General features: G+C 38.6%; 1 long non-coding RNA gene across 3 annotated transcripts in view; it reads left to right on the top strand.

The window, feature by feature from the left end:
- Positions 1 to 18204, top strand: part of LOC116242864 (uncharacterized) — a 71529-nt gene that overhangs the window by 29677 nt on the left and 23648 nt on the right. For 2 of the 3 annotated variants that reach the window (XR_004169832.2, XR_016466677.1), the window contains exon 1: positions 17756 to 18016. The exons of the other annotated variant lie outside the window; for it this stretch is intronic. This is a non-coding gene — a long non-coding RNA (uncharacterized LOC116242864). Of the gene's footprint in view, positions 1 to 17755; positions 18017 to 18204 lie in introns of those variants that run through there. 3 annotated transcript variants of the gene reach the window in all.

The following is an 18204-nucleotide window of genomic DNA, read 5'->3' as shown; positions in this document are numbered from 1 at the left end:
TGGTTTAGTGGGAAATATTGGTGATAGTTGGACAGTTAGACTGGATGATCTTGAAGTTCTTTTCCAACCTCAGTGATTCTATGATTCTATGAAATACTAAAGAGAAGCAGTGCATTTACTGTGCAAATCAAATTTCTTCTCACAGGTAGACTTAGTTCTGGCTGTCTACCTGTACGCATCAAAAGTTGCAAAGGAACGTAGCTCTTTTGCAAGAGATACTGGCAAATGCTAATTGCTAGCTCTTTCTGCTCTAAAAGCTACCCTTTCTGCAGATCAAATTGGATGCCAAAGGGTTCATTGCTGAATGATGAAGGAAGAACTGGCATGCAGCTGTTCAAGGGTGCAGGAGATTCTCAAGATCGATAGTTTGGGAGTTATTGTCCACGTGATGTCAGTGCTACTTATTTTACATCTTCTCCCTTGAGTATAATAGAATAATGCATTTCCCCTGATGCTACTGCAGCATTTTTATTTGCTTAACTTCAGTGCTCCTTGAATAAAGAAATCTTTTCCCACAGTTTTCTTTTTTTTATTTCCAATTTTCCTTCCTTCTTTAAACAACAGCTTATATCTTGGTGACTTAGAGCTTTTTTTTTTTACTCCTGTTAGTGTTTCTTGCTAAGAAAAGAAGAGCTCTATTTACACCTTATTTTAAAGCCAAAGGCAAGTAAAATCCTGTATTTTTAGCCTTCCCTCTTCAGATCCTAATAATTTAGTGGATGAATTGTATAAGAAATCCATCATAAGCTTTGAAAAAGAAGAAAATGTTGGAGGGATACTAATTTTTAAAGGAGTTGATGGAAGGGGAATAGGCTATTTGTTTTGTTTCATGTATTAGATGAAAATAATTGGCTCATTAATCACAATATCAGCCTTGGTCATTTTAGGAAGGTCAGGCTGAAGAATAAATAGAAACAAGCTACATTATTGTAAAATTTTTAGAACAAACTTTAAGGATGCCAGTGACAAAAAATTCAGTAAAAAGCCCTTTATGTTTTGTTACTTTACATAAGCAAATTTAGGATAAAATGCATTTCATACCTTTTTTTCCCCATCCCATTTCAAAACTTACGGGGAAAATATATATAATGTAAACACATCATGATGATATATATTCATACAGTCTAATGAAAATTAATGCTGGTTTCTTCAGAATGTTCTGGATAAGTAGGTGGCCTACAAACAGGAGGGGAATCAACTCTTTGAAAGGGTGAGTGACAGCAGGACAAGGGGAAATGGTTTTAAGCTGAGGGAAGGGAGATTTAGGTTGGACGTCAGGGGGAAATTCTTTACAGAGAGAGTGGTGAGGTGCTGGAACAGCTGCCCAGAGAGGTTGTGGATGCCCCGTCCCTGGAGGTGTTCAAGACCATATTGGATGGGGCTCTGGGCAGCCTGGTCTAGCATTGGGTGGGAAGGTTGGTGGCCCTGCGTGTGGCAGGGGGGTTGGAGATTCATGATCCTTGAGGTCCCTTCCAACCTTGGCCATTCTGTAATTCTGTAATTCTGGTTTTTTTGGCTTTGCTACAGAATCGTGGAATGATTGGAGTTGGAAGATACCTTTAAAAATCACCCCATTCCAACCCATCTGCTGCAAGTTCAGGCTACCCAGGGCCTCATCCAACCTTGCCTTGAATGCCTGAAGGGATGGGTCATCTGCAGCTTCCCTGAGCAGCTGTGCCAGAGCCTCATCACCCTCACAGGGAAGAATTTCTTCTGTGTCTAATCTAACCCTACCCTTTTTTTTAGTTAAAACTGTTACCCCTTGTTCTGTCACTCTATCCCCTGATAGAGAGTCTCTTCCCTCCTTATAAATACATAGATCACTCGGAAAGCAGTACTTCCTATTTATTTCCATGGAAACTGCAACAGATTCAAAGAGTACAATAACACTATTTGATAGAACAAATTCTCAGCAACAAAACAGTTTTTCAACGTAGCCACTGCCATTAGCTGTGCATTTTTGCCAGCAGTGAATAAGAGCCTGTATGCCGTGCTGATAAAAATCTGCACCAGCAGAGGCGACCTGCTGTTGCCACTACTGAAATGCACCACCCACTGTTTCACTGTGCTCACATCTGCTGTTTGGTCTCCAGAAACATTCAGGAAGAGTTGATGAAAGTCAGTGGGAGCCATTATTTTTCCACGTGGAGGAATTCAGTGACACACCTTTGCTACATCCACACTTCCATGTCAGGCACCATTTTGTCAGAGTGCCCCTCTGCTGCCATCTGTCACACAGCAACAACACGTAATGGGATATTGGTGGGGAGGTTCAGCCCTACTGCCATACCACCACCATCTGCCTCTGATGTCATGGGCCAACATAATGAAATAGGAGGCATTAACTCTGGACCAGTTCTCGTATTTTATTTACAAGTTATATCTTTGCAGGCTCTGTTTATTGACTGCTATCCTTTTTTATTTAACATAACTGAAGCTCAGTTTAGCATTAATTGCTTTAAACTTTAGTATTGAGTAAGTCTTAACAGAAACCTGGATTTTAAGAAGGATATCACCGAATTGTTAAGATGGATTGAATGGGACCTTTGGTCCAACTCACCTGCTAGGTAGCAACTGTTTCTTTCCAAGCTGTCTTTTATTGCCTTTGAATGTTAGCAGTTGTTGCTAAAGTATGGAGAGAGCAAACAGAAGCCTGAAGTGCTTTTCATCTGTAGGTTTTCCTTCCTGCTTCAAATGCCAGAACTTCCTGTGATAAGAGTTTTGTTTTAGTTTCATCTCTGAAGTCACAAACTTTCATGAGACTGTTGTTTTATTTATATATTTTTTTTAATTTTTTAAAAAATTACTAGATATAAAAAGTATTTTGGAAAATATCATCTGACAACATAGAAGACAGGAAATTTATAGAAGTGAATATTTTTTGTATAATATTTTAAACCGGAATCATGATTTAGTTAACTTGTGAATGTGAATGGCATTATCACTGGTTTCTCTCTTTACTGAATCTAATCATTCTGTATTTTCTTCCCTGAATCTGTATCACGATATGATTCTCTGATATCAGAGTGGAATAAATATTTTCTGTTTTACATAGGCTGGAAACACTTGTTCCATAACCAAATATTATCTTAATGTATAGTCAGAAAAGAGACTTTCTGTTACACTACTGTGCACATACAGTCATCTGTCATGTGAACATGCTAATGAGTAAAACCTACAATTTTATGGCTCATTTAATTATAAATGTTTCTGTAATGCCCTGGAACCAGCTCAATTCAATCACTATGTGGAGCTTCATGGATGAAGTCCCTAACCCTGATTTTTGTCTGCATAAAAGATGATCAACTAATGTTTTAAGGTTAGGTAATGCTTGTACTTAGTGTATGCCTGCTTGAATGTATCATGTAACTGTCCGTGAGTTATGCTGGTTTATGGTCTTAAATATATCTTGCACGCCGATATATTCACAACTTTCTACTTGATTGTGAGTGACTACTATCTAAATTGGCAATTTTTAGTGAAGGTTCCCTGGAAGAGCTTTTGAAGATGGAGAGAGGAGATGCCCTCTGTTTATGGAGCAGCAGTAACTACTCTGCTGAATATTTTTTGCATATAGTGAATTCTGAGTGAACTTCAAGGTTGTCATATTTGCATCTTTTATATTGCTCACTATTAGGAGAAGAACTAAAACACAAACAAACAAACAAAAAACCCCAAATCTGTTAATACTTTACACGAAATACCACTGTTGTTGATGTATCCTCTCAAATTACTTTATAACACTATACTTGATTCTTTAGATAAAAAATAAAGAAAAAACGATTAATAACCACATTCTTATGATCATATGTGTGCAAAATCCTCGTTTACTCTATTTGAAATTAAGGTGTCCTGTCATGGACTGGACTAATTGATGCCATCTTAACAATAGCTGAGGAACTAGGAAGATTGTATGCCATATCAGGAAAGAGGTGTGATGCTTTCCTTTGATTAAACCATGGATTTTTAACTGTCAGTAGTCCAGGGTTTTGAATATGCTGAAAGGAATTTGGATATGTTAGGTATTCAGAAATCATCCTCAGCTTTCATGGTGCCTGATCCTACTCAGACTGGCTCTGATGCTGAAGTTCAAAATTTGAAGCTTGTAGCTTGTTTATATCAGTGTTTGTCATGTTGCCAGTAACTTCCCAAATACAAGGAACCTATAATACCAAGGTAATCTATAATGCTTTCTCCCTGAGTCGAGTTGCTATTGTTTTATAATGAGGTTTGTTTTTCATTTAGGCATTCGATTTAATTAGGTTTGTATTATCCCACATTTAATGCTTTTTTTCTCATTACCAAAGTTACCCAAACAGTACATTTTGATACTCAAACTCTGAAGTGAAAGTTTGCAATTTCATGCTACAGAGCTGTATTCTGCATAGTACTATTATCATCAGTGCATCTCAAGGGAAAAGAGGTCAGATTATTTTTCTCCATGAGAAGAATAATTTTCAAAAAACTACTAATGCTGATGAGTTTCTTGTGGATTTGTAATGCCCAAACCTTTCCTATCTGAAACTTAAAAGAAATCAATCACCAATACTTGTGTTTAAAGCAGATAAAAGTGCCGGGTGATTTCACTCCAAGTTCACAGCTATAAATGGTGGAACTAGCTTTGAAGAATGATTTTCTGCAGTTGGCTCAAATTGAAGTGTTTTTGAGCTGATTGCTATGGGAACACTGGAACTGACACTTAGCTTTTATCCTTTGCATCAGTTTTCTCAACTCCAGAACATTCAAATGACTGCCTCTGAACTCAAATACGCACACAGAGTTCTACAGCATCTCTATTCCACAGCATGTAAAAATGCTGTGTGACAAGTGAGGCTTTCCCAAGAAGTGGTAATTAGGATGAATTTTAGGGCAGTGAAGCAAACCTGCATCTCCTTAACTGATAACAAGCAAAACTGGTGGAGATCCAATACAGATACAGAGTGTAAAAGCCTTGCTTTTGTGCTCAGATGAATAATCCTGTAAACAGGTGTACGTTGCTCCCTTTGTTTCTTGATTACTTCTGAAATTCTAGAGATGTTCACTGGCTATAATAATCCACATCTTCCTTAGTGTTATAAATAAATGCACTCTTAGATAAATTATTATGCTTGAAACCCTAGCCAAACATAGGCATGGTAGGACAGACATCATGCTCCCACTTGCTTTGTGTTGCAAGACTATTCAGTGATGTGAAATAAAATCAAGTTTATAAACATGCCATATATTGTAAATGATTCCATGGATTTCACTGGGATCTTCATTGATACACAAAATGAGAATGCACCACTTCACCAACTTGTTACTTCAGTTTGTGTTTTGCACTAGTAAACTAATATGGTGTTTTGGATTCACTAACAACATCACAACTCCAGGGCAGTAAGTTCAGGTTAAAAACAAAAAAAAAACAAAACAAAAGATTTGCTGACAAATAAAATTTGAACAAAAATTCTAGCTTAGAACACTTGAGTGAAATTTGAGTTGTTTAATTCTTCTTTACTCATAACCTGGCAGCTGGCATTTATAGCATCACGATTCCCTAGATAGCTCTGAACATGCAGTTTTGGTTCCCAGTCCATATTTCAACTTCAGGTGAGATATTGGCAATATCCTTATTAACATGAACACTCTTTTTTAGCATTAATGTAAAGTAGATAAGATCTATTTGTGCCATTTATTATTTTTTAGATCAACTCTTCTTTCCTTAAAATGTATAAATCTTTCTATACTGTGACATACTTGATGTATTCATTGGACATATTAATAGTAATAATTTTTCCGGGGCTTAAGTGCTCCATTTCTCAACTTTCATGACATCTTTTTATTTTATAATGATTATTATTTCAAGTTTTTATGTATTTATTTTGCATGGAATGTTTATTTGTCCTTGGTTTATGTCCTCAAAGAATCTGGACTACAAATATGAAACTGTTGTTTAGATGACAGTAGAGAACAATTAGCAACGGTCTCCTGCTTTTGTTCCTTTATTTTGGAAATCCTTTTTGCAGAACTGTTCTAGAGGGACAGCTTTGTTTGTTAGGGCACTGTGCAACACACTGAATTTGCTGAGCAAGGTTCTATTCTGGCAACATCTGTAGGTCTGAGCTGTAGACTTGCTTCCTTTACAACCAGACAGAAGACTGCAGGGTTAGAATATTCATCTGTGCTCAGCTGACAAGATAATAGCTGCTCTTGAACACCTATATGTAAGCTGGGGAGTAAGAATTCAGTTTGGTTTCTAAGTTTCTCTTCATGTTTTGTGCTCCTTAGTGTTTACTTAACCTCTTGCAGCTGGTAGATCTTTGGATGGACTACTCCATGTTTCATTTTGTTTGTTTGCTTGTTTGGCATAGCAAGCCTCTGGAAATACCTAGGATTATATTCTGCTTTTCCTAGATGCTTATAGCTATCCTTACAGAAGATTGAGGCAATCTGGCAGCATGAAGAGGTTAGGGGTAACGGGATGTTTAAGTGCTGTGTGAAGTTGTTTATGAGCAATTTTAGAGTAAAACAAGACAATTCTTTCATGTCACATCCATAAGTAATAAGTTCTTCTTTCTCTGGAGAACTGTAATGCTTTACAGGTTTTCATTATGTCTGTGCTCTTGATACTAGTCCTAGTTAGAAACGTAGTGAGTGACAAAGGTAAAATTCTTTGAGAGAGGAAAAAAAACTTGGTCTATCTTCTAAGTCTGGGAAGTTGTGAAAAACCGCAGTTCAAAGATCAATAGTTCTAATTATGAATGAGATTCCCATTTCGTTTTACAGTGGAAGGCAGCAAGCATCAATTATTTCTCTGGGGAAAAAAAAAATAATCTTTGTAAATCCAGACAGACTAATGTGGGTTTGAATATGCAGTCAGGCTGACAAGAACTGATTGTGATGATTCTTTGAAGGTAGGGAAGATGTGTATTTCTGCACATAAAAAGAATACTTTGAAGAGGGCAGTATTGGAGGTAACTAGAATCATGCTATTTTGGAGGTGGCACATTAGAGCAGAAGACCACATTAATTCCATAGGGAGACCATAAGTATGACATATCAATGAACAAAAAATCAGACAAAGTAAATTCTCTAAGTTTTTTCTGTCCTTGCTTTATTTATGTTCCTCTGCAGGTACTAGCCAGAATTAAGTGCTAAAGGTAAAGCTTATACTGAAATTTAGGGCTCTTTTGTGGTATTATGGATCTATTAAAAATCCTTTAAGTAGAAAATGTTAATTAGTCAGCAAACTTGTATTTTCTTGTGGAGAAATCCCTGTAATCCCTGAAGGCATTCAAGACAGTGGTGATCGATCATGCGCCAACCCTATACGAACTTTGATGAAATAATTTTCAAACGGCCTGAGGGAAGCCCTTTTAATCTCTGTATTTAAGACCCAGGAGTTGAAAGGAAGATAAGCCCTTTACCTTGCTTAAGGTCACATGTAAGCTTTGGCAGAAATTTTTAGCAAGATACTTTCTCCTACTCTTGGCATAAGCTGAAAGCCGTAATGCTGCAATAACAATGGCACAGTAATAGGCACATTAGGCATGTTCTAGGGTTTTGTTATAGTGGGGTGTATCAATGTAATGTGTTGACAAAATATCTGTTAACATTCTTGCCTATGTCAGACCAGGCTACGAAATGACTGAATTTTCTGCTTGTACTTCCCCTTCCATCTTTTTCTGGATTCCATTCCAAGTGCTGAAGGACTTGGAAGAGTTTTTCTGAAAGAATTTTAAGGTAGTGGAGTGACCATATAATTTTAGCATGGAATTCCTGTCTTGCAGCTGTTCTGTGTGACTGTTCTGTGTGAATGCTATAACAAGTGAGAACGTGTGGTACTTTAGAATTTGCTTCTCCAACTTCCTGGGGTTGGCAACAGCAGAAAACATGAACAGAAGATACTGAAACTGATCCTGTATTTTCCAATTAGAAGTGCTGGAATTCAAAGCTCAGCTTATGAAAATTAAAATGTATGAAAAGAGGTTTTTATTACAGAGGTTGGACTGTGCACTTTAGCCAAAGTTTTTTTGAAGCAACCAGGAGAAAAAAAAGTCTGCTGGAAAAAAATTGCTATGTTCCCTGTATTAGTTCTCATTCAAGTCATTAGGACGTTGTATGGTTTAAGGATAAAGCTAGTGGGGATTTTTTATTTATTTATTTTTACTCAGCAGACATTTGACAGTGCTCAAGACATTGTATTTTGCCATGCTACATTTGTGTCTCAGAATGTTCTATTCCTTAGTTTATAACTGAAATCTGAGTTGCTTTCGTATTTGGGATGATAACTAACAACTGCCATCGTGACAGAATGAAGCTGAACATTTGAGACAAGGTTTTCAGTTTCTGTATGTTTGTGGGTTTTGGTTGTTTTTTCATTGTTGTTATTGAACTTAATATGTGTATAGGAAAATAAGGATGAGTGGACCATGGCAAACCTGGTTGTGCTTTTGCTGTTTTCTTATTCCTATCAATCCTACAACAACTCTGTGTGTCAGTAACACTATATAGCCAAATAAATAATCAGGTATTTCATTTTACTTGGGCAGCATGAAATTATCAGGTCACAGATCTAAACAGTTGTATAAACTAGAGTTTGCTCTGTATTCTCCAGTTAGTTGTGTTTTAATGAACATTTTTTTTGTGTTGTTCATGATATGCATGTTTCATATACCAGGACAGCCATCCTCTCTCTCTGAACCCTGTTTTTCTTCCCTTAGGTTGTATCTTCTGTTCTCTGCTTTCAGTGCTTGCTGTGGCTGATTGCTCACCTTTTTCCTTCTGCCTCACTTGTTCTTTGGGACAAATTATGCATGTGTTCTGTAGTTACTCCATCGTTTTCTGTTCTCTTCACTTACCTCTAGCTTTCTTGACCAGCATTTTTCTAATCTGTAGTTGACTTGTGAGCTCAACGCACATGCAGCTAGGTGAACTGAAGCCAGAAATATGGACTTGATGTAGTCTTAGGGCAAGTTTGAGATTTGCTACACGAAACAACTTGAACCAGGGGAAGTTTGGAATCTGTTCTTTATTTATTTAATTATTTTATTTGAATCTGCAGCATTTCATCGGTTACTCTTTAAAATCAAACAACAGTATGAAACTGATGAATTTTTCTTCCCCTGTCCTGCAGTTTTTTATTGCCCTCTCATTTTCCTAAGCTTCTTAGACACCGGAGAGCTTAAATTAAGTTCTCTTTCACTTCATCCTATGTTCTGTCATTCTATTTAGGCTGATATGAATTACCTTTTCTTCAAAGGGCTTGCTCTGAGCCCCAGCATTTCCTTATTATCATGCAGATACCTGAATTGCTTATACAAACTTAATGCTAGATAGTGTCTTTCAGTATGACCCTATGTTTCAGAATAAATGTTTATGCATTACAAACACTTGTAGACTGTCAGGTAGGTGCTGTCAGCTTTTTCTCTTCTATTCTTGCTTGCATGAACTACTACTGTTTTCTTTTTGATGCAGGTTTTGACAAGCTACTATGGTCACTATTGTTTCCTTTCAAACCTGAAACATCTTCCCAAAGGTTCAGATGCCCTTTCTGTCTTATAATCCTCGCTGTAAACTCTCTTCTGTTTCCATTTCATTGCCCACCTGCCTGCAATGAACATACCTGACACAGTCTGCACCAGCCAGCACCCTTTATTCTTTATTCATCTGGTTTCCCTTCCTGCTTACCTATCTTTTAAATTGTAAATTCTTCAGAGTAAAGATGATGAACACACACATATATATTTATATATATTTATCTATAGTGTGTTTATATTTATATAGTGTGTGTTTATTAATAGTGGCCATTCTGCATGTGCTGTTACAACAATGCATATTAGACGCCTTTCTCCACAGATGGAGCTCCCTTAGAGGGGGCAATTCAATCAATAACACACTATTGCAATCCTTCAAAGTTTCCAGAACTGTCAAGTTCTGGATTTCTTGTTTAAATGCCACTGGCAGCCCTTTCACAACAGGGCTGTACTGTTATATGCAGATACTCAGAGCCAAAGCAGTATAGGCTTATAATGCAGCAAATGCACCAGATGAGTGCATGGGCATCACAGAATTCTGGTTTTCTATAATAAAAATACAGGGCAAGTTTCCATACTTCCTGTGTAATCACAACAGCTTTAATCTATAGTGTTAGCCCTAGGAGGGGAAAAAAATCAGAAATTCCATAGAAGAAATAGATAACCATGTAACTTCATGTCTTTCTTACTTCTTTCTTCCCCAGTCCAATCCCCACCCAGCAATAATTTTGGTATAAAATTGTAGCTGGATTTAATAGGAGTAAGGAGCTTTTTTTTTGGGGGGGGGAGGAGGGAGAGATTATTTTCAAAGTCACTTATAAGTTCTGGGTACTGTGCATTTTTTCTTTTAAATATTTCTATATTGTCAAGAAGGAATTGCCAAATTTTAGTGCTATATTCATTTCTGATTCTAATTCCTGTTACTAGTGCATTATAAAGTCATTCCATTCTGCTTCTTTTATTTAGATAAGCTCATCTCTCTTATAGTAGCACAGTATAATTTTATTTATATTTCTATATTTGTAATATGGCGTGCAGTTATTTCAATAGTTAAACGAATTATTTTTATTTAAGCTTCTAGTTAATTGTGACAGAACAGCATCTATATATTTGGAAGGAATATTAAAATATCATAGTAAGGTCATTATAATGATATAGAGGGAAAGTACATCTGAAAAGTCATAATCTACTCACTTTTTACTCAAGATTAGTTCGTATATTGCTGAATGGTCTGTATAAAGTACTTATCTTCTCTATGCCCCATTTTGATCATTGTATAGCACAGATAAATTAGTTAACTATTTCATGAGGATATTATAATGGCTAATAAATTATTTAGGCAGCACTTTAAAGCACTGCTATAACTAGGTGATGAGTATTAATGGAGAAGATACTCGGATGCACAAATGGCAGTTGGACACTTAGCAGCCATTTCTCTCTATAAAATTTTTCCCCTGACTATTGGTGCTGTCATTTACTGTAGTATGGGAGCTGGGGAAGCCACTTAACTTCTCTGCCAAATAGAAAGACGAATAATGTACTCAAAGGCTTTTAAGCTGCTTAGAGTTTTGAAGTTCTCAGATGTGAGGGGCATGTTATTCAGCTTATGAGAGTTCTTGAAAACATCCCAACCCGTGCTTCATCTTGAGTGACAGAGATGCTTCCTATTCTAAGCACTGACTGCTTTATTGACTTAATTATATGCTATGCACTGAAGCTTTTCTTCGAGAGAACAGGAAATGTGCTGGGTATATGAGCCACACTGGCTTTAGATGTGACATTTATTCTTCAAGTAATTTTTATGTGACGTGTGCCCGCTATGCAGAAAAGAAACTAGTAAGGTCACTCTGAAAGTAATGCCTCTTATTTATTTCTGTGTAAGATACAACAGATTCAAAGAGAAAAATAACAGTATTTGACAGAATAAATTCCCAACTACAAAGTGATATTTTTCAACATAGTCACCACTGTTAGCTATGCATCTTTGCCAGTAATGAACAACAGCCTGCTGTGTTTATAAGTCTGCACCAGCAGAAGTGACCTTCTGTTTCACAGCTGCTGTGATGGTGTTGGTGAAACGTACACCCACTGTCTCACTGTGCACAAATTCACTGATCTCCAGAAACATTCGGGAAGAGTTGATGAATGGCAGTGTGTGCCATTTTTTCCACATGGAGGAATTGAATCATAGAATGGCCTGGGTTGAAAAGGACCACAATGATCGTCGAGTTTCGATCCCCCTGCTGTGTGCAGGGTCACCAACCAGCAGACCAGGCTGCCCAGAGCCACATCCAGCCTGGCCTTGAATGCCTGCGGGGATGGGGCATCCACAGCCTCCTTGGACAACCTGTTCCAGTGCCTCACCACCCTCTGTGTGAAAAACTTCCTAATATCTAACCTAAACCTCCTCGTCTCAGTTTAAAACTATTCCCCCTTGTCCTATCATTATCCACCCTTGTAAACAGCCATTCCCCCTCCTGTTTATATGCTCCCTTCACGTACTGGAAGGCCATAATGAGGTCTCCCTGGAGCCTTCTCTTCTCCAAGCCAAACAAGCCCGGTTCCCTCAACCTTTCCTCATAGGAGAGGTGCTCCAGCTCTCTGATCATCTTAGCGGCCCTCCTCTGGACCCATTCCAAGATCTCCACATCCTTCCTGTAGTGGGGGCCCCAGGCCTGGATGCAGTGCTGCAGATGGGGCCTCACAAGGTCCCCCACAAGAGGGGGATGGTCACCTCCCTCTCCCTGCTGGTCACCATTTTCTTAATGCAGCCCAGAACACAGTTGGCCTTCCAGGCTGCAAATGACACACCTTTGCTTCATATACATTTCCATGTCAGATGCCATTTTGCCAGACTGCCCCTCTACTGCTATCTGTCACACGACAACAACACATAATGGAGCATTGGTGGGAAGGCTCAACCTCTGCTTGCCATACCACCAACATCCAACTCTGATGTTGTGGGTCAACATAATAAAACAGGGGGGATTCATTTCAAAGCAGCCCTTGTACAACATCAAATGTCCTAGTTCCATTGTTTCAAAATGATCAGATAAGAAAACCAAGCCAAACATCTTATTTGAACGGGAAGTAAAAAGGATTTCTTAATTACTCACTTACCATGCACCATATGCATGACACAGTAGCCATATAAATGCTGATTGGCTTTGTACCATGATTAAAGCTAAATAGGATGATCATCAAACACTAAAGTCAGTTTTTCAAAAATGCCTCAGAAGTGTCCAAAACACTGGGAGTCTTTAAAAAGGGAGCAAATTAGTAGAAGTATCACTAAGAGGAGACCTTTCCTCAGTGTGAATTTTTACTTTCTTAGACAAAATTCTACTTTGAGAAACACATCAGAGATGTTTTCCCTGCTTAGCACAACCTGCTGTCTCCCCAGTATTGCTCTACATCTCCCTGTTCTCTGCAGTCTCTGAGAAGGGAAGGGCAAGAAGAACAGAATGAGGGGCCAGGCTCTTCACCTGGGAGTTGATGGCAGGATGTGTGGAAATGGTACAGAGCTGCGCCAGGGTTATTAGGAAACATCATTTACCATGAGGGTTGTGAAACACTCGTGAAACAGTTCTGGGCCCCTCACTGCAAGAAAGACTTGAGGCCCTGGAGCGTGTTCAAAGAAGGGCAACAAAGCTGGTGAGGGGTCTGGAGCACAGGCCTTATGAGGAGCAGCTGAGGGAGCTGGGATTGTTCAGTCTGGAGAAGAGGAGGCTCAGGGGAGACCTTATTGCTCTCTATAACTACCTGAAGGGAGGTTGTAGTGAGCTGGGGATCAGCCTCTTCTCTCGTGTAACTGGTGATAGGACTGGAGGGAATGGTTTCAAGCTGCGCCAGGGAAGATTCAGGCTGAATATTAGGAAATACTACTTCTCTGAAAAGGTGGTCAGGCACTGGAATGGGCTGCCCAGGGAGGTGGTGGAGTCCCCTTCCCTGGAGGTGTTCAAGGAACGTTTGGATGTTGTGTTGAGGGATATGGTTTAGCGAGAACCATTGGTGATAGGTGGATGGTTGGGCTGGATGATCTTATAGGTCTTTTCCAACCTTAGTGATTCTGTGATTCTGTGATTCTGTGATTCTGTATAGCCTCTGTAAAAAAGTTGGTTGGTTCCCTATCCCTGTTGAGAGACATTTGGAAAATGTACTTAATAACACACTAATTTTTGTTTATCCCTGAAGTGGTTAGGCAGATGGACCTTTATTTGTTAATTTCCCTTACTTATTATATTCAGTTTTTTACTCCAGTGTGGAAACACTGTTATGCGAATCACAGAACCATAGAATTGTTTAAGTTGGAGGTGACCTTAAAGATCATTTAGTTTCAACCCCGTGTTATGGGTATGGTTGCCACTCACCAGATCAGGTTGCCCAGGATCTCATCCAACCTGGCCTCCAATGCCTCCACCCGCAACCTCTCTGGGCAGCCTGTGCCACTGCCTCAGAATAAATAATTTCTTCCTAACATCTTCTTCTTCTTCTTCTTTTTTTAAACCATTTCCTCTTTGTCCTATCACTATCTGACTATGTAAAAAGACAGTTTCCCTCCTGTTCATAAGCTCCCTTCAAGTACTGAAAGGCTGCAATGAATTCTCCCTGGGTACTGCAGCCCCTCTTCAAAGGAGGGGTGCTCCAGCCCTTGTCATCTTTGTGGCCCTCTTCTGGACCTGCTCCAACAGCTCTGCATCCTTCCTGTGCTGGGGGCCACAGTGCTGGACACAATACTTTAGATAAAGCCTCACAAGGGCAGAATAGAGGGGGACAATCACCTCCCTCTTCCTGCTGCCATTGCTCTGTTGTTGCAGCTCAGAATACTGTTGGTCTTCTGGGCTGCAAGAAAACACTGCAGGCTCATGTCCAGTTTTTTATCCATCAGGACCCCCATCCATATGGTTGCTCTTAATGAGTTCTTCTCTCAGTCTGTACTCAGATCTGGGGTTGCCTTGACCCAAGTGCAAGACCTTGCACTTCATTTTGTTAAACCTCACAAGGTTCTCATGGGCCCACTTTTTGAGCTTGTCCAGGTCTCCCTGGATTTTGCCCCCTGGAAGTGCCCTTTCTTTGGTTTATTCTATTGGAAGTGTAGATGTTTCCTAATAATAAAATAACATAAAATTAAGTTTATTACTCTTGTGAAATTGCTGTTTTGCCAAAATGATCAGCAATTACAAGGTAGCTCTTCTGAAACAGTAAATGATTGCTAAGACCAAACAGCTGATGTTCTTGGTCAGGGTCTTATATAACATAATTAGAGATTGAATCCCTGTGTCTGTGCTGGGTTCCTGCCCAATTAGTCCTGTGCAAAACTCTAAATGACTATTTGTGTATCATTTACAAAAATAGGCTGTAGAGGTTTACCAGCAAATAACTGGAATTAGGTATGCAGACTTAATGCATTTCCACAGAGAAATTTTTGGAAGCAGGTAATTTTGGCTGTTCAGTGGTTATAGTTCACAGAAGAGCATTTATGATGTGCTTCTGATATGGATGGCAGTAATATAAGTAATCTGGCAAGTCAGTGCACGTTAGAAAGCAAGAAGACTAAATGCAGACAAAACACTGAGCCTTTCATTAGATCATCAGTGTGTATTAGACTGGCTACTTGGAAAAAGAATTTGTAGGAAACAATAGTTCATACATACTGTTCTATTCTCTCTTCAAATGCACTTGGAAATGCTTCTCTGTATACAGGAGTTTCTAATTGCTTAATGAGAGAGAGAGAGGATTTTAATACAACCCCTTAAACAATTTGTTGGTGAGTTTCTCTCAGTGGAATTCATTTGAATGCATAGGCTGTGTCAAATTACCAGTTTGTAGAATACATTAAAAAAAACCAAAAAAACAGAAAACCCTGAACTGAAATGATATTTTCTTTCACTTCATGCAAGGAAACTGTCAGTGCTGTTTGTGAAGCTGAGTACCTGTGTGAGCGAGGTGAGCAGCACTGGCCCTAAATTATCAAGTTGCTAGAACAGAATGGTTATTTGCAGAAATGTGATGTTAGTTACTCCTAGTAGGAGCTGTAAAGACAAGCAAGCAAACAACCACCTAGCTGCCCTCTGAATATAGCTATTGGCTGTTGTGCTTGCAGTTTCTAAGAGACATGGAGTTATTGGTTTTCTAATGTGCTACAAGTAGACAGAATGCAGCAATAAAAAGAATCTACAGTATAATTAGAAATATATATTCTTTTTACTAAGCAAGCTACATTAGATGCACATTTCAGAGCTTTTGCCTTTGGTACTTAAAATGAAATAATAAATATCCAGAAGGCTGGATTAGCTAGCTTTCTCGGAGACCAGAAATTAAACATTGTATTTTTGCAAGTCCTTGCAAAAATCTGTCAGTTGCCTTAAAATAGACTTTGTCTCCTATGCACTTTGTACATATGACACTTTACTTCCTCAGCACCTTGTGTGTGGCAAAGCCTTTGTTAAAAACAAGACAAGGCTGGATGATCTGAGAACCCTTTCTAACATTTAAGAAAGAACCATTATGTGCATTGCGGTAAATTAAGCTGTCATTCCATGTTTTCCTGTCAGATGTTATCATCCAGAGAACAACAGTTTCTTACCTGTGTGTCTCTCAGACCCTTTTCCAGCAAAACTGCTTCTCTTCTCATCTCTCCCTGATCTTAAGTAAAAGGAGTGTGTGTCTACAGCCATTACTGCACATGATTTTCCTTTTTGTTCCATAGCAAATCTTTCTGGCCAAACCAGCTACTGCAGGAGCAATCCCTTGTTTGAGTTAGAGTAATTGAGAAAAATGAATCTCTGAAAAGTCTTACATGACAACATGAATAAAACTTCAGCCCCTGCTCACTTTCATATCTGGTAGATAAAGAAATGAAGGAAAACATTTTGACCTTAGAGCTAGTCAGTGCTAAAGTGGGCTGTTACTGATCACTGAAACCTGTGTAGAAGATAAAAATGAACTCGGACCACCTGTGAAGTATAAGAAGTGTGCTACCAACAATCTGATGGATGTTATTTCTGCCCCTGCAGAACCACATTTCATTTTCTGAAAAGCTCTTAATGTTATACATATAGATAGAAAGAAAGATTAATTAGAATTGTTATCATACTGAACAATGAGAAGCACTCCTCTTTTATTCTTGTAAATCTAAAATATGTGCTCAAGGGTAATGGCTTTAAAAGAATTCAGCTCTTGAGAAACATCCATTTAGCAATAATAAATATACTGTTGCTTTTTGATTGAAGAAAAAAAATGTATTCTTGAAAACAAATGCAGTTAAAAGCAGTTGTTATGGTAACCATAGCAATATCTTTACCTGTATTTCTGCTGTACTGCTTGGGAGGGATAAAAATCTTTTGCTCTACTGCATGTGACAGTGGGAATGGGAAACTGGGACAGCCCCCATTGCCCAGTAAATTGATGTGGATTCTGGTAATGTCTCTTAAGTTACTACTCCTTCCCCAGGGGATAGAGTGAATCTTGTGACTCAAGATGCCAAGGACTGGCAGATATTGGTTCAGTTCCATTTCAGATATACATAAGGGCAAGCCTAGAAAAAGTGCTCAATTCTTTGCTTTTCATTCTCTCATGCATGATATTAAGGTAGCATTTAACAATAGAATGTGACACTGAGATGACAAGCAACGCATTGGTAGCAGTACAGTTTTTCATCAAGTAGCCAGCAATCTCATTAGAGCTACTTCCTCAGTGTTCATTGTGTCTTTTTTAACTGCACAGGTAAGAAAAATCAGTCATAGTTGACAAGTGACTTGCATAGTTTGCCTTGGCTTTGAATGGGTAAAATAAAGAAGCATCAAAATGTCTGGGATAGCAATCTAGAAGATGTGACAGATGTGATGTTGCATTGTGATTAAGTTTTCTGTCTGCCAAAGCACTGATGAAGCACTGATAATAATAACAATATAAACTTGAAATTGACAGTGTGGCTTTGGATAAGATATTATAGCTGTGACTGTGGTTACACTTTCTCATTTATAAGTGTGAATTTTACCTTTTGTTTGTAAGTGTGTTGACTTTTTGGTGATCCCTTTCATGAAATTTTGGCAGCACTTTATAGTACATGAGAAGGGAAAGATGGAAAACTCAAACCCTACCCTCAAAGAATAGGAAGCTGTTGTAAAAGGGCTTTCTAGAGAAGCCACTTCTTCTAGCACATGACTTTCTTGTGGTTTACCTCGATTTGGTTGTGGTTGGAATGTTTTTGCAGCACCTGGCGACTGGGTTAAGGATAAGAACTTGTTCTGTTGTCAGTGATGTGCAAAGAGCAGTAAGGGCTGCCCATAAATTCAGGCAAACTGCACACAGATAGGTTTGGAACACCATTTCCAAATTCCTCAGTGCCCAGAAGGCCTGGCTGAAAGTGCATTGATGGTTTCACATACTAAGGGTTCTTATAGCAACATGCCAGCTTGGAAGGCTGTGTTTGTAGCACGGCAAAACATTGAATGTGTCATAAATACTGTGAGCATCAAAAACAAGGTTTTGCCAATCAAGTAAGTGATAATTGCATGGGGTTGTTCAGCATACGGCAATACCTGGGTTTGTGCATCATGGGAAATATCTAAATGGTTGGCTTTCATGGATTTGCTCTGTAGCATTTTGATGTATGCTGCAGGAGGTGGAAAACACTACAACTGTACAGCTAGATATGGTTTTATCTGTGTTTTAGTTACAATTTTTA

Source organism: Phasianus colchicus, chromosome 5 (genome assembly GCF_987193195.1).
Source record: "Phasianus colchicus chromosome 5, bPhaCol1.hap1.1, whole genome shotgun sequence".
Lineage (NCBI taxonomy): Eukaryota > Metazoa > Chordata > Aves > Galliformes > Phasianidae > Phasianus > Phasianus colchicus.
This window is presented reverse-complemented; position numbering and strand designations above follow the sequence as displayed.